This window comes from Argiope bruennichi, chromosome 5, assembly GCF_947563725.1.
Source record: "Argiope bruennichi chromosome 5, qqArgBrue1.1, whole genome shotgun sequence".
NCBI classification, from domain to species: Eukaryota; Metazoa; Arthropoda; class Arachnida; order Araneae; family Araneidae; genus Argiope; species Argiope bruennichi.
The window spans coordinates 84,982,310-84,997,543 of record NC_079155.1 but is presented as its reverse complement, the minus strand read 5'-3'; positions in this window follow the sequence as shown (position 1 = coordinate 84,997,543).

The window sequence follows — 15,234 nt, the reverse complement described above, 5'->3', positions numbered from 1 at the left end:
ATTTTGAAATAAATCTAACATATTTCATTTTAAAATCCACGAAAAATAAAATCATTTTTTTTATAATCATCAATTAATTTACAATCGTGGTTACATTAAAATGTCAAAATATGTCATATGTAAAACCCACAGACAGCAAAGCATATATTTCATGTAAAAGTGAGAACTACTAGGGTTATATGGTATTTGTGATTACATAAAATAATCACATATAACACATTTTGATGAATAGATGTAGATAACTTATATAAAAATACAGATTCAATCAAATGCTTGGAAATTATCCCAACAAATTTTTATGTAACAGCAACATACAGACCTTAAATACATGTCATCAAGTCTTGCGCCTATTTTACATCAAAGAATTTCCAAATCCTATTTTTTTTATCGATGTTTTTATTTTTATTTCTTTTGTTGATAATTCAAAAAATGTGGAATGAAGAATTATTGATAATTTTTTTATATAAAACTAATAACCTATCCATATGTCCTCATGATATTTAACATTTGAACGAAATGAGTTTTTATAAAATTAAATAACAAAAAATATTTAATTGTTAATAATTTTTCATTCTTAGCAAAAAAATGATTTTTTTTTCATATATTTATTGATAACTGCAAAATATATATTTATTTTCTAATCCAAGAAAATAATGTTTGTATGTGTAATTAAAACTAGAATTTTGCAGAGCAATTAGCTTTATTTAAGTGCAATATTCTATTTCGAACAAATTGAACTATTATCTAATTATAGATAGAATCAAATATACGAAAATCAATTTCATTAAAAAGCATGATATTTTAATGTTTACTGAAAAATATCAGCTTATTTCATTTAGAATGGGAGGATATTATCTTTAGCAGTGAAATGAAAAGAATTAATTTCCAATAAATTACTTAAATTCCTAGCTGGTTAAAAATATTTTTAATGTATTTCCTGTAATTACTTTATTTTAAAAAATACAATGTTACATAAATTGCACAAAATATCGATAAACTTTCCACTCAATTTAAAAGCTAAATTAATATAGCAGTTATTATTTTTCTGAAATTTTATCGAGCAATAATTTAATTGAATGTAGGATTACATTGATTATAACAGAACACACAGAAATAAAAGTTATTGCTAGGGTAAAACTTTTATTTCTGGTTTGTTATCAAATTCATGCATGCACAAGTAATACAAGAGCAGCGAAAATAATAGTTGGTTTTATGTTATAAACTATGTAATTAGCTTTTAAAAGATCTTTTATGTTGAAGAGTTTAATTAATTTCACAAACGATATTGTTTTTTTCATTTAAATCCAAAATTATTATGTAGCCAAGAGAACTATTTAATAGAATATATTAGGGTGCTCCATAAGTTTCTTTTCTATCTCTAATATGAAATGAATACACAATATTTACTGTTTAAGATATTTATTTTGTTATATAAGAACACTGTTGCTCTATTTCCTTCTTCCATCTCTCAGGAAGCCTCATTATGCCTTCTTTCCAAAATTGTTGTGTTTTGGACAAGAAATAATCCTCGAGGTGCGCTTTAAATCCTCGTTGATGGATTTAAAGCGCTTATCGCTTTAGATAATTTTTTTAAGGACAGAAAAAAGTAATAATCAGATGGAGCAAGATCTGGAGAGTATGCAGGATGTGGTAAAACATCCCAATAAAACTGTAAAATCTTCTCTCTTACCACTAATGCAGTGTGTGACCTCGCGTTGTCATGATGAAAAACAACACCTCTTCGGTTCATTAATTTTGACAGTTTTTTTTTCTTTCTATGACAGCTTTCAATTGATTAAGTATGACAGTATTTCGTAGAATTTATTGTTTCACCTTGAAGAAGGAACTTATAGAAAACTACGCCAAATGGACAAAAGTGCTTTTTAAGGCTGTAGTCTCAGTTTGGGGTGTGTAGTAGAGCTCTGGTACGACTGAAACCGATGACATGGACGGCTAACAGATAAGCCTGCATGTTTACACAAGCAGAGCCAGATAAGGCCATTCATAGCACGATGGAAAAAAAAATAATTTTTTTTTGGAACACCAGGATATTTATAGCACATCATCTCTTTTCTATTCCAAGAAAATAATTAGAATGGCAATTAAAATATTTTTCAGTAAATCATATCTCTTGCACTATTTTTTTAAAATTTCGTTTCATTTCATTAATTTCACTTAAATTTAAGAAACAAACCGACAAGAAAAGTAAAACGAACGAAAAAGTTTTCTCTTTCCAACTTTTAGAGGCCATTAAATTTTATTTTCAAAAAAAAAAATTGTCTTTTGAGAAACAAAAGACAGAAAGTTAAAAAGAGAAGAAAAAAAAAAAACTTTGAAATATTACCTCTTATTTTTTTTTTTCTTTTCTTAAAGCTTTTTTGCTAGGCAAATAATGGCAACATAAGGTTCTTTTGTTACTCAACCAATCATCTTACTTCGCGGAGCGCTGCTTGTATCTTGATTGGCTAAGTGATTAATTGAGTCACTCTTTAATGTCCATTAGCAAGTGGGACAGATGTCCCGATGATGATTAAACTTGATGTGGATTAAATGATTTCTTTATATACTTTCTTCTTTAAAGGAGTAATTTTTTTATGGAGTTAAAAATAAAGAGCCCATATGAATTTCATTTTTGCAGAGCTTTATTCATATTTTATTTGCTTCCTATAATTAGTTTTTTAAAAGAAAAACTAATCATTACTGCTCTTTTAAAGGATATTAAACCAAATAACCATGCTCGTCTTACTTTTTTCACCTCCGTTATAAAATTAAGTATTATGGAAACCAAATTAAATTGGGTATTAATTTTATGTTTTTGCTGAGACTGAGTCTTGGACTTCCTTTATACGAGAAATTGCTTTTTTGTTAAAGTTATGAAGAATTCTTGATAATAAGAGTAGTATCATTAGGCTCAGTGAAATAGTTCTGAATGTGAGATTCGCTTCCATGAAGCAAATTATTTATTGGAGCCGAATTTAGCTTTAAGTATTTAGCTATATGTATGTTAACTTTAAGTATTATTATGTATCTGTTTAATAAATATGTACATAATGTCTACATTGAAAGCTGATTCATTTTATTGACCTGTTTCTAAATCTCCAAAAACGCATAAAAAACGTTCTTGTGATCATTTATAATCTTTAATGGGTCGTGGTGTTATGCTAAAGAGTCTCGGCATCGGGACTTTAGGGTTCTAAATTTCTATCCCTTTTCTATCACAGAATCACCATACAAGTGGGTTTAGTGCATTTTAAATCCGTCGGTACCAAATGTTTTTTTTTTTCATTTTTTGGGAGGGGTGTAGATGTTTTAGTGTGGAGGATAGTGGCACTTGGGTGGTTTTCATCATCTGATCATGGTTGAAACTTACAAGTTCGATTCCAAAATAGCCCGCCTATTGCTTCGAAATTCAATATAATTAAAACTAAACATAATCTTCTTTACATTGCCTTCTGAAGTTCTACAACTTCCTCTATTGGAAAACTAACAATTTCCTTACATCTTTCCAAGGAGTTTGAAAATAAATTATGCTCAGTAAATGGTGAAGATAGCTTTAATCTCGCTTGGCCTAGCTTATCTGGCCTTGATTCTGAACCAAGGATTCTTTATGGAAGGTGAAAATGACATTTTCTGCTCTTCAAAGCATTTATTACAGTACCTGGGGATCCATTTAGCCTAATTTCCATGGCCTATAATGACCCAGTTCTCCCATAAAATTCCGTATGCGGAAAGCATCTTGAGAATATAAGAACGCCAGTTACTCTGACATCAAACAAGAGCGATTCAGCGAATGGCAACATATGCGTAAATGACATCATATTGTGCCCATATATGATCTTGGACATGCCAAATCATAGACCACATGAAGACTCTGGTATAGCTCAAATATAAGAAATAGGTTAGCTTCCTGGGAGGTTTTTAATATTGTTCCGGAAAAACCCAAAATTCGGCAGAGAGTTGTACAACAAAAAAAGCTTGACAACGCTTTATTCTACACAACATAAAGAATTCGCAAAAACAAACTATAACTATGGTGTACTGAAAACAGTACTTGCAATAAATAGCAGAGCACAAGTAGCAAATCGGTAATAAAAAACCGTAATAGCACAAAGTACTCAGTGAGAATTCGTAGGAGATCAATACTAGAAAGTGAGAATTCACTTAGCTATTTGTGTGAGCTCAACTCAACTACTACTCATCTCTCTTGATTCAACTGTTCCCTTACTGAATCCATCTCTAGAATTTCTATAGATTCTCTGACAGGACGTCGCAAGTTCTAGAATAAACGCTTGAACTGGAGTTCTAAAGAACTGTCGCCAGGATTCTCAAATATTTATTTCTGTCTCCAAAGACGTCAAACAACCGCCAAGTTAATCGATAAAGTCGTTGGATCACTGATCCGATGTCTAATCAGCATCTATTAGCGTTCTCTGTCAAACTATCTTTCTTACTAGGATATTTACTACACAAAGAGAGAATATTGCAATTTTTAACAATATTAAGTACATATTTTCTACATATTTCTTAAGAATATTATTATTTCCTTCATATTTTTGAAGAGAAAAGTCAAAGAAACTATCTGAAATGAGCTAGATTGCGGTAAACAGTTCGTTTCTGAAGCATATCTCGATTTGTCATTTTTTTCAATAATACAAGTTAAGAGTACAACTATAAGAGAGGGCTCATTATCATACTTCTCATGAACGTCATATTATAATGCACTAAGACACTGTTGTCTCCACTCTAAGCAAGTAACACGGTTATTGTTATTTTCCAATTTAAATTTAAATAAAAATTTCCTGTAAGAACCCGTAAGAGAACATTGGTACTGTCTGGCAGAATACAATTTAATTTCAACGTTGACAATTAGTTTCATTATTTGGGCACGGGGGGGGGGGGATCTAAGCAGAAATGTTCAAAATTTCTTACCATCTTTGCTATTCTAAAATTATCTGCTATTTGAAAGTTTTTTTCACTGAAATAAATTGAAACTTTTGTCTTCAATGATGCAAAACTTTGGTATTTAAAACTTGACAAAAAATTATTTATTATGCAGATTTAAAAGTTGAAACCTAAATCTCTTTCAGAATCCAGGTGAATATATTGGTATTTTCTGGCAGAATACAGTTAAAAATTCAAGACTGGCAATTAGTTATATCATTCATTATTTGAGGGGAGTGGCGAGAAATCTCAGCATAAATGTATTCGAAATTTTTACCATCTTTGCTACTCTAAAATTTTCTACTGTTTGAAAAATTTTGTCATTGAAGTAAATCGAAAATCTTGCCTTTAAGAGTAATGATGTAAAACTTTGGAATTTTAAAACTGACAAAAAAAAAACTGTATTTACGATACAGATTCAAAATTTGTAACCTGAATCTATCGTTTCCAAAGCCAATATATTCTTAGTCTATGGTTTCTCTGACAAGCGAAATTCTGATTCCTGTATTGCTTTCATATAACTGTATAAATGCTCTAAAAAGTTAGTTTGGTTTAACTTTAATTCATCTTTTACAGGAATTTCATAATGTCTTCATTGCCAAAATTAGTCCGAAAATGCAAGTAATTAGCTAAAAAGCTGAAAAATTTTAGAATCGTCTCCACCATTGTGACATCTACTATTCATTCAAAAACTATGGATATTTCAATTCAAGTCTGCGAAAATAAATCGGTAAAAACAAGAGATATCTTTTGCAATCCAATAGCTTACTTTCTTGTCAAATAAATCGGAATGATTTGAAAAATGAAATCCCTTATGTGTTCTGAAAAAAGGATTTCCCCTATTTTTATTTCTTTTACACAAATGTAATAAAAAACAAAAACATTTTTCAAAATTTCGACTTTTAAATGTGATAAAAAAACTAGATGGAACTATTAAAATATCAAAACACTCCACTGCATATTTTTTCTCTAAGAAACCATCACAATCCTAAGCCAAAATTTTGCAAATATCTCTTGCATAATAAATTAAAAGCGGCGGAAATATTTACCTAATGGCTCAGTATGCTTATCATTAATTATTGATAACCAAACTAGCGAGCCTTAGCATTTTGAGCACACAGAAATGAGAGCCCGTTAACTATTAATTTCAGAATACCTTTTTAAGCCATGTACTTCACAAATGACTATCCATTTAGCTTCAAATCCATTTAAACATAATACAGGCTGGTAATTGTCCAACGCATCTATATGCTGCCATTACTAGAAATGGCATAATATAAAGGTTTCTCTAAACGTGACCAATCATTTAAATAATGCGGGCTGAAAGCATGAGTGCAGGGGGTTTACCGTAAACACCGCAGTGCCTTTGTTTCCCCAGTAATCTTTAGTTCCGTGACAAAGCGTACATATCTCTATGCAAAGGCACTCCAACAATTAGAGCTCCTACACTCACTTATCTCTAAAGGAGACGCATAAAATGATATTGTTGTTAATGATAACGGATTATGCGCCGGAGAAAGGGAATGTATGCAACGAATCCTATTATCGAAACATTGCAGGCTAATGGAGCCTTCGTGTCTAATCTTGAAACTGGAGAGGTTTTCGTTTCATCTGAGTTTCTGACGGCATTGATTAATATCGATGGTCCTTCGCATTCCTTTAACACTGAAAACTGGGACGATGATTCCCTACTCCAGCCGAATGACTCATTCGTACTGCTTCGGCAGAATGGACGAGAATCATTGAATTATAGTCAGTCGAGGTACTGTGATATTGCACCGAATTTGGGAAAATTATTTTCAAGGCTCCAAGAATCGTGATTACTTAGTCTGTCTGCCGCCATATAATTAAGAATTTAGTTTATCATATTCGGTGTTAAGTGGATACAGTATCTCTTAGCTGTTCAGAATCAAGGTTTGTAATACTGGTTGGTGTTCTATGCTCTTGTACTGAACTCGGGATAATTATACATTCTCTTCGAATCTTGATTGCTTAATCTGTCTGTAAGCTAAATGAAAATTTGATTTATAAAGTTCGATGTTAACTGGATACAGTATTTCTATACCGATCAAGTTCAGTATTTGAGTGCTGACTAATGTTTGATGTTCTTGTACTGAATTGGATAATTACTTTTATTTTATTCATTTATTTTAATTATTTTAATTTTAACCCCTTACCTGCCGAGGATAACTTGCGAGATTCGATCCCCAGCGCCACGTATATACGTATATAGTTGCGAGACGGACGTATATATACGCCAGGGACAGTTAAAACATTGACTTAGGGAGACGTATATATACGCCAGAGACAGTTAATACATTGACTTAGGGAGACGTATATATACGTCTACGGCAGGCAAGGGGTTAATATACCAGTTTCTCCTGACATGCAGGGACTCTGTTATTGAAATCTTAACTCTATTATGCAGAGTAGTATCACTAAAAACGAAGTCGTCCCTTCATCTGGGCACACCTTATTCATGAATTTTTGGTTGAGGAAATTTGGAATACATTCTAGAACAAGTATCTAACTTTTTTTTAGTCACATTGAGCTAATTTTTGGCTTTTTTTTTGATATGGTGAAAAGTATAAAATTTTAAAGTTTTGATATTATAAAAAAATAAATTTGTATTTTAAAATTTTCACAATCAATGCAAGGATTATTTGGAAAACTTATACTTTATTATTCGCTGGAGCAATTTATGAAATACATCTATTCCGCTACCGGTATAAATATTATAACATTTGGCTCATTTTAATTATGGAATTAATCTACAATTCTCCAATTTTATCTGAATAAATGGTAATAAACAAAAAAAAACTTTATTTCTAATTACCTCGAAGTAATTACTTTTCTATACACAATATATTTGTTTGAATTATCAAATGAATAAATTACTCTTTTAAATACTCCTCTACTAAGTACTCCTTTTTCTTCGATATCAGATAGCTTTTAATAATAATGCACAGAGAGAAAATACTATTAATTGTTTTCCACTTAAATGCTTTTCACTAAAGAGAAATAGGATGAAATATTATTTGAATTTTCCATTTAATTTTAAAAATGGGAGATAATAAAATAATTGGAACAGTCGCTGTCTTTTCAAAAGTATTAAACTATATGTTTTTTTATTATGCACATATTAATCGCTTTTCAATATTTTTTGAAAAATGATTAAAAAAGCGATTAAGCGCATTGAAAGAAAATTAATATTTCTGATTTTAATTCTTTTTTAATGCTTAGAAAAAGAAATGAGATTATTAAATTTTATATTAAATATTAAAGATGCTCCAGCATTTTTATAAAATAGAAGCTACTCTTTTCATAAAATAGCACTTTTTTAAAAGCACAAGAAAAACTTTCTCAATCTGTCGATTCTGAAAATATGCATTAGAAATAAACAAATGAGTTAGATCCAACCAATCATTTCTTCTAAAAAAAAGAAACACCAGAAAAAACTTCAACTATCTAGGATCCCTATAATCCCCCCATTGATAGATCACATCTTTTTCTTTCCCTGATAAATCTAAAGAAAATTGTCAAAAAGAAGCATAATTTTAAAGAGAGTGGGAAAAAAATCCTCTCAAACAAGAGTAAAAACATCATTTTCTTTCTAACTTTCCCAAAAATCACTCGAAACCAATCAGCAGTCACTTTCCCGAATATTCTTCCTTTTACGCAGTAGAAAGAATCCGTATAAATTTCTCAGTAGAAAGAAGAACCAACTTCCAGCACAGTGCATTCAGCATCTCCGCTCAGCATTAATTCGACACCCATGCATACATATATGCTAAACACACATAGATACCTGTATATGCAGCAGTGTATATAGATGTAAACGCTCAAGTTTGCGGCGAAAATCCATGATTTGCATAATGAACTGGCAAGACCTCCAGTAACGATTGCTGTGTAATGGTCTGATTCGAAGTCTCGGAACGTATCAGTATCCGATAATTTGCATCCACTGTAAGCTATAAGAGTGGGAATGGGGGGGGGGGCGAAAAGAATCGATTTGTCGATATTGGAAATACCTATCGATAATACGTTTGAAGGGAGGATACTTTAGTGATCGTGGTGTGCTGGCTAGGCAATTGCTGGTTCTTGTGATGTACTTTACGTCGTGTTGTGAAAGGCAATTTTTATGAGTTTCTTCGGTTCTAAACAAGCGTTGGATTTCGGCAATAGTTAAACGAATGGGGATAGTCAATGGAAACGAGGAAGACACCACTTACCTGATTAAATATCCTAAACAGTTCTGGAAATGAATAAATTTTATGAGATCATGGCAAATTAATGATATAATAGATCCCTAGTTAAGCTGAGGATATTGATAAATTAATTGACTGAAAATTGTTTGTTCTTCTAAGTCATCAACTGAAATATTCACTAATGACAGTGCATTTATTAATAGAATCTGAAGAATATATGTATGGGAAGAATACGTCATGCTACTACTTGATTAATGGAATTTAATCGGATATACAGATAGGGCAGTAATAGAATTTAATCGGCTTTATAGATAATATTCAACGGGCGATTCCAGCATTTTCAGGTTATTGTATTATTTAATTCAAATTATAAAATGTTATTGCTACGCAATTCTGAATTGTAAAGGAAGGCGGATTTTAATTGTAATTATCCGTCTTCAGCTACCGACTAGTTCCGGGGTTGTTGGTCTTTTTTAATTCTTTTTAAATCTTTTATATATATTTTTAAATCTATGATTCTCAAAAATTGCCAGGCACTAAAGTCATGTTATTTTAATTGTTATTTTGTTGTTTTAATTGTTCTAGTCATGTTATTTAATTCTTCATGAATAACGAATTGAATTCTATTATAATCTGAATAATTAACAAAAACTCATTGAGAGATTCCGTCATATGTTTTAATTATAAATGAATAACAGTAATTAAGGAATTGTATCATATTTAATTATTTCGTTAATATATATTAGATTGTATTAATTTATATTTATTATTTAATAGTTTTAATGATATAATAAATTTCTAATTAAGGAATCACATAGATGTAATTACTGATAAATTGACTTAAAATTATTAATTGAGTTGAGGCGTCGGCTGAAACTTGCATTCATTCCAACGTATTCTTTGTTAAAATTTGAAGAAAATATGAAAGCACAAAATTATTGGGAAGATTACGGCATGCAAATATTTTGGTTATTGTTGGAAAGCGGTAACTAGTAATTTTTGTCTTGTAAAGCATTTTGGTTATTGTTAAAAAGCGGTAACTAATAAATTTTGTCTAGTATAAAAACTTTTAACTTTCTTAGTCTCTAGAAAAGTTTAAAATCTAGTGGCTTTATAGAAAACATTAACAAGAAAAAAGCACTTTAATGAAAGACTTTTAACAATTTTCAGATCTGCAAAGCACATTAACTGAAATTAGTTTTTATGATTTTTGCATTTCATAAAAAAATATATATATTAATAATAAATAAATAAGAACAGAAAATTCTGAAACGAAATTTTATTTTATTAGATAGGCTCCGCATAGAAAATTAACTTTCCTGAAAATGAATTGTATCGTTTATTTTATAATAGTTAATAAGTGATCTTCACTGATTTTGTAATTAATCAATAATAAAGGATTTAATCTGATTATTGGATAATCAAATTTTTAGGAAATAATTTTATCTGAATACTGATTAATCAATTGACGTAAAATCGTTTGTGCTATAATGATTAATAATGGATCTTTATTTATTGCATAATAAAGGATTTATTTTGTTAAGTGGATATTCAGATTTTTGGGAAATTTTTTTAAATAAATACCGATTTATCAATTGACTGAAAATCGTTTGTTCTATGATGGTTCATAAGGGAATTTTATTAATTACGTAATAAATCCGTAGTAAAGGATTTATTTGACAATTTGACTCAGATTTTGGGGAAAATAATTTTTATCTGAATAATGATGAATCAATTGACTTTAAATCATTTGTTTCTATTTGTCGAAATCTTCCGTAAATACAGCATATATTGTAAGAATTTTAAGAAGATACCTAAAAGTCAAATGATTTCAAACTTTACGAAAGGTAATTGCTAAAGGCTTTAATTTCGGTTTAATGCTAAAAACTAAAGACTTTAATTAGTTTTAAATATGCTGATTATATAATTAATAGTTAGCGATATTTTAAAAATAGGACTTTTGCAATTTCAAATTATTTCATTGTTTAGTTTTTGCTTGAAAAGAAATTTTTTTATGTATTTCTTCGCATCATGGATTTGAGCAATGATTAAAGAAATGAAAAAACAATTGCTGGAACGATTAATTAATGAAATATCGTCTGTCTAGATTCCTAGGAACTAATGATAATCATTATGAAAGCCCGGTTTGTAATAATTAATGATAATCTTTATGAGAAATTAGTTACGTAGAGATATGAAATTATTGGCAAAATAATTGGTTTAAAATTGTTTATTCTAATTTTTAAATGATTGTCATTAATAAACTATGGAGCATATATCCATTTATTAGAATTGATTACATTTAAATATCGGCATAATTAGATACAAATGGGAAAATGAATGATAATTAATAAGTTTCTTAATAAATTTTAGTGATTTCAAGGTTTTAAAGAGAACAATACTGATATTATTTGAATGATCCATATTTGAATTATCGTATTTTATAGCGTATTTTATATTGGGTTATTAAAGGCTGTTTTTACATTCCACTTTAGACAGGTGTTGAACTTTAGGAAAGTAGAAAATGGAATAAGTATTTAAGAGACCATTTATCTTTTAACCCTGTCTAGGACCGTGGGAAGTATGCTTCCCACCAAATTTATCAATCTTTGTATGAAATTATGTAGGTTGGCATAAGTTCTGACAAATTTTTTTAGTAAGTCAGAAACTTAGATGCTTCAGTTTTTTTTTCTCTCTGACAAAATGATGTATCTTGATTTGTTACTTAATTATTAATGAACCAAATTAATTAATTAATAATATAAATTTATCTAATAAGTTAAATGAATCAATTTTCTTATTCTAATTTCAAGCCTAAAAATATTTTAACTTAATATGACTAGAAAAAATGGCCCTTTAAAGGGTAAAATATTACCATTTTACAAAATTTTCGTTTCTGGAAATGATAGTATTAAATTTATAATCTAAAGGTTGCGTGCCAAATTCAAGGATGCTTTTATGAACGTTGCTTTTCTGCAATATTAGTATCATCTCTTAAAATAGATTTACAGATTCTCCTTATGCATGCTGAATGATGCCAGGTCAATGATTCTAAACATGGCGACAAATTTGGTGATCACTTGGCGACAAAAATGAAGGCTCTGTAAAAAGCTGGAATTATGATGATGTTTCTATTACGAAAAGAGATATGGTATCCTTCTAGAAAATTCCATGCCCAATTATGTGATTATGAAAGGCAAAACGCTCACACGACAAATGGATTCTCACTTTGGATGCGTCGTTCGTTATTGTACTACTGCCATTGATTAATTATTGATTTTATGTCTGCTTACTGTTAATTTCTGTAGAATTCTTCTTGAATATATCGATTGCATTTTTGATGTCTGTACTCCGCATTTATCTTGGAATAAAGAGACATTTGTCGTTGTTTATTGACATTTGTCTAGTTTGTTTTACTCAATTGACTGTACCTCCCTCTCTTGGAACAATTTCAGCAACAATATCGTTTGAAAGAGTTATATGTAAAGTATGGTATGTTTACAATCACAGATTTTCAAAACATTCTTTATATTATGTTATAAAAGGCAAATTGTTTACTTCCTTTTAAACAGAGGTTTATTAGCTAAAATAGTAAAAATGTGGAATAATAAGTATTAAAACGTCTCCTTATCATTTTAAATATCATCTTCATAACTTTTCTGAGACGGATAGCTTGGTAAATTAATAATTTAACTGATGTGTGCTTAATTGCCTAATTGCCCCCAATTTAATTTTTCTTTTATTTCCTGAAATTTTTTTGAAATATCAGGGTTAACAAGCGTAGATAGAGAATGCTCGTGGGTTTAATTAACGATATATAATAATATCATATTGTTTCTAAATGGTGTAAATTAACAATAACCCTAAGTGTGTTTATACTTACGGTGTTGTTTTAAGGAGGGATATTTAACTTATCATACTATAATCGTTGTAATGCTTGAGACGTATTTGTCGTCCTGTTGTAAGACAATCTTGGCAAAAAATATGCTTAATAAAGTTATTAAATTCTAAAATCTAAAGTGCATTAAGATCCCAAAGAAAAATACCTCATGATTTTCGTGTGTTGCGCATTATTACAAGCAACTGTTTTTCTTTGCAGTTGAATGGAACATGTAAAGTATAAAAACATAAATAAATCGAACAGGTCGTAACTGTAACGTTTACAACAAAGCAATGACGTTGATTTTACTTGCTTCACTCGATTCTGTCTAAATTGCTCAATTTTAAATAAAACTTCTCTGGTGAAATATTCGGATAAAGGATACTTAAGAGAATGTCTATATTCAATTAAAATTTTTGAATTAGCCCAACTACCAGTTAAAGATAATTTTTATGCATTTCGACGTTCTAAACAGGCGATGGATTCTATTGTTCTTTTGTATTAAGTTTTGTCAAACCATTTCCATGAATCCCAAATATCCGAAATGTCGAAATCTTGTCCTTTAAAATGTCGTCTCTGGTAAACTTCCAATTATAGCACAGAAATACCTAGTTAGCTTTAGACCAGTAGCATTCCAGAAAGAGCTTCCGTCTCATCTGGAAAATATGCGAATTGGTGCGTTCACTATCAATTCGTGTCAGTGGAAAGTCATCTACAGCTTTCTGGAAAATGTACTCATGAATTGATGTGATTCTTCACAGTTTCTACCAAAATACCACGCATGGTTGGATGAAGCTTTTCAAAGCTTATTATTTTCCGTTTTTAATTAAGCAGATTTCTGCGTTTAGTGAGTGCCTTGTCTCCATGCATGATTTCAGCAGAAATAGTCTCGGACAAGGCAACATCTTACACATTGCCTTTTAGCCCGATGAAAGTAGATGAACTGTCATAAGGATAATCAAAACATAAGACCTAAAATATCCAATCTTGCCCTGTCCCCTATATTCGTCCAAGAAAAAAGCCAAAGTCAAATGAACCCACAACATTTCGATGAAATCATCTAATTCTAATTCATTCTAAATTCATCAAAATGTTATAAGTTAAAGTGAGCTATTATCTGATTAAATACTCATTTCATAGAAATTTTGCATTTTCTGGAAATGAAAGCTAAAATTAATCCAATTTAGATCTAATAGGCTTATGATTAAAAGCCTATTTAAATAGGAATGTTGATAAATTAATTCATTCGTTTACGATGATTTCTGTACCTTGTGTAACAAATTCTTCACTAATTACCAAATATAAAATTAAAGCTTAAAAGATTTCATACATAAGAATAATTGGCAAAGGTTTCTTAATGGTATTTATACCAAGTAATTGATAAATTATTCTTTATTCAATGTGGATTGGATCTGTTTAAGATGGTCTGAACATTATAAAAGCATTAAACACTAGAAAATATTAACTAATAAGCATTTTCAAGCTGTTTCAGATTTAAAGGATATAAGATACAGTATCATTATTACGATTTTATAATGCTATTCGTAAGGACTGATTCAATTAGGATTTGATAGTTTAAAATGTGTTAACTTCAAAGACATATTTCAGTGGCACACAATTTAGAGCATTGCTATTGGCGCCTATAAAAGAGCATTATATTCTTTATCATGATGCACAATATGATTTTGAATTCTAATTTAGAAACTTTGGATTTTAATCTGCGCGTAATCCATACGATGTATCCGAATAAAAACGTGTTTTATTAAATAATTGTAATAAATCCTCCCTAATTTAATCATTATTTGAAAGAGTTAGTTTGCCTTTGAAATAAACGATATTCTTATTGTGAATGTTTCAATACAAATGAAAGTTGAAAACAGGATCTTTATCTATTCAAACATTCATTTCTGGATAGAGAGACATCTTTTTGATTCTTGCCTAAAGATCAATTGAAACAAAATTAGAAACAGCCTAATTCTGTTCTCTGTTTATATAAACAGTATCAATAAAGTTTATCTAAATGCAACAATAGAAGTAAAATCATCTAAAATTAAACCTTTCATTCACATGAATAGAATCCTTACTTAAATATATAAGAAGGATTTGTTAATACCATAATTAACAAATCCTTAGACATAGTCTTATATCTTTTTGGAAAAGACAACTCTTAATTTTTAAACATGTTGTTTCAGATTTCGAGGAAGA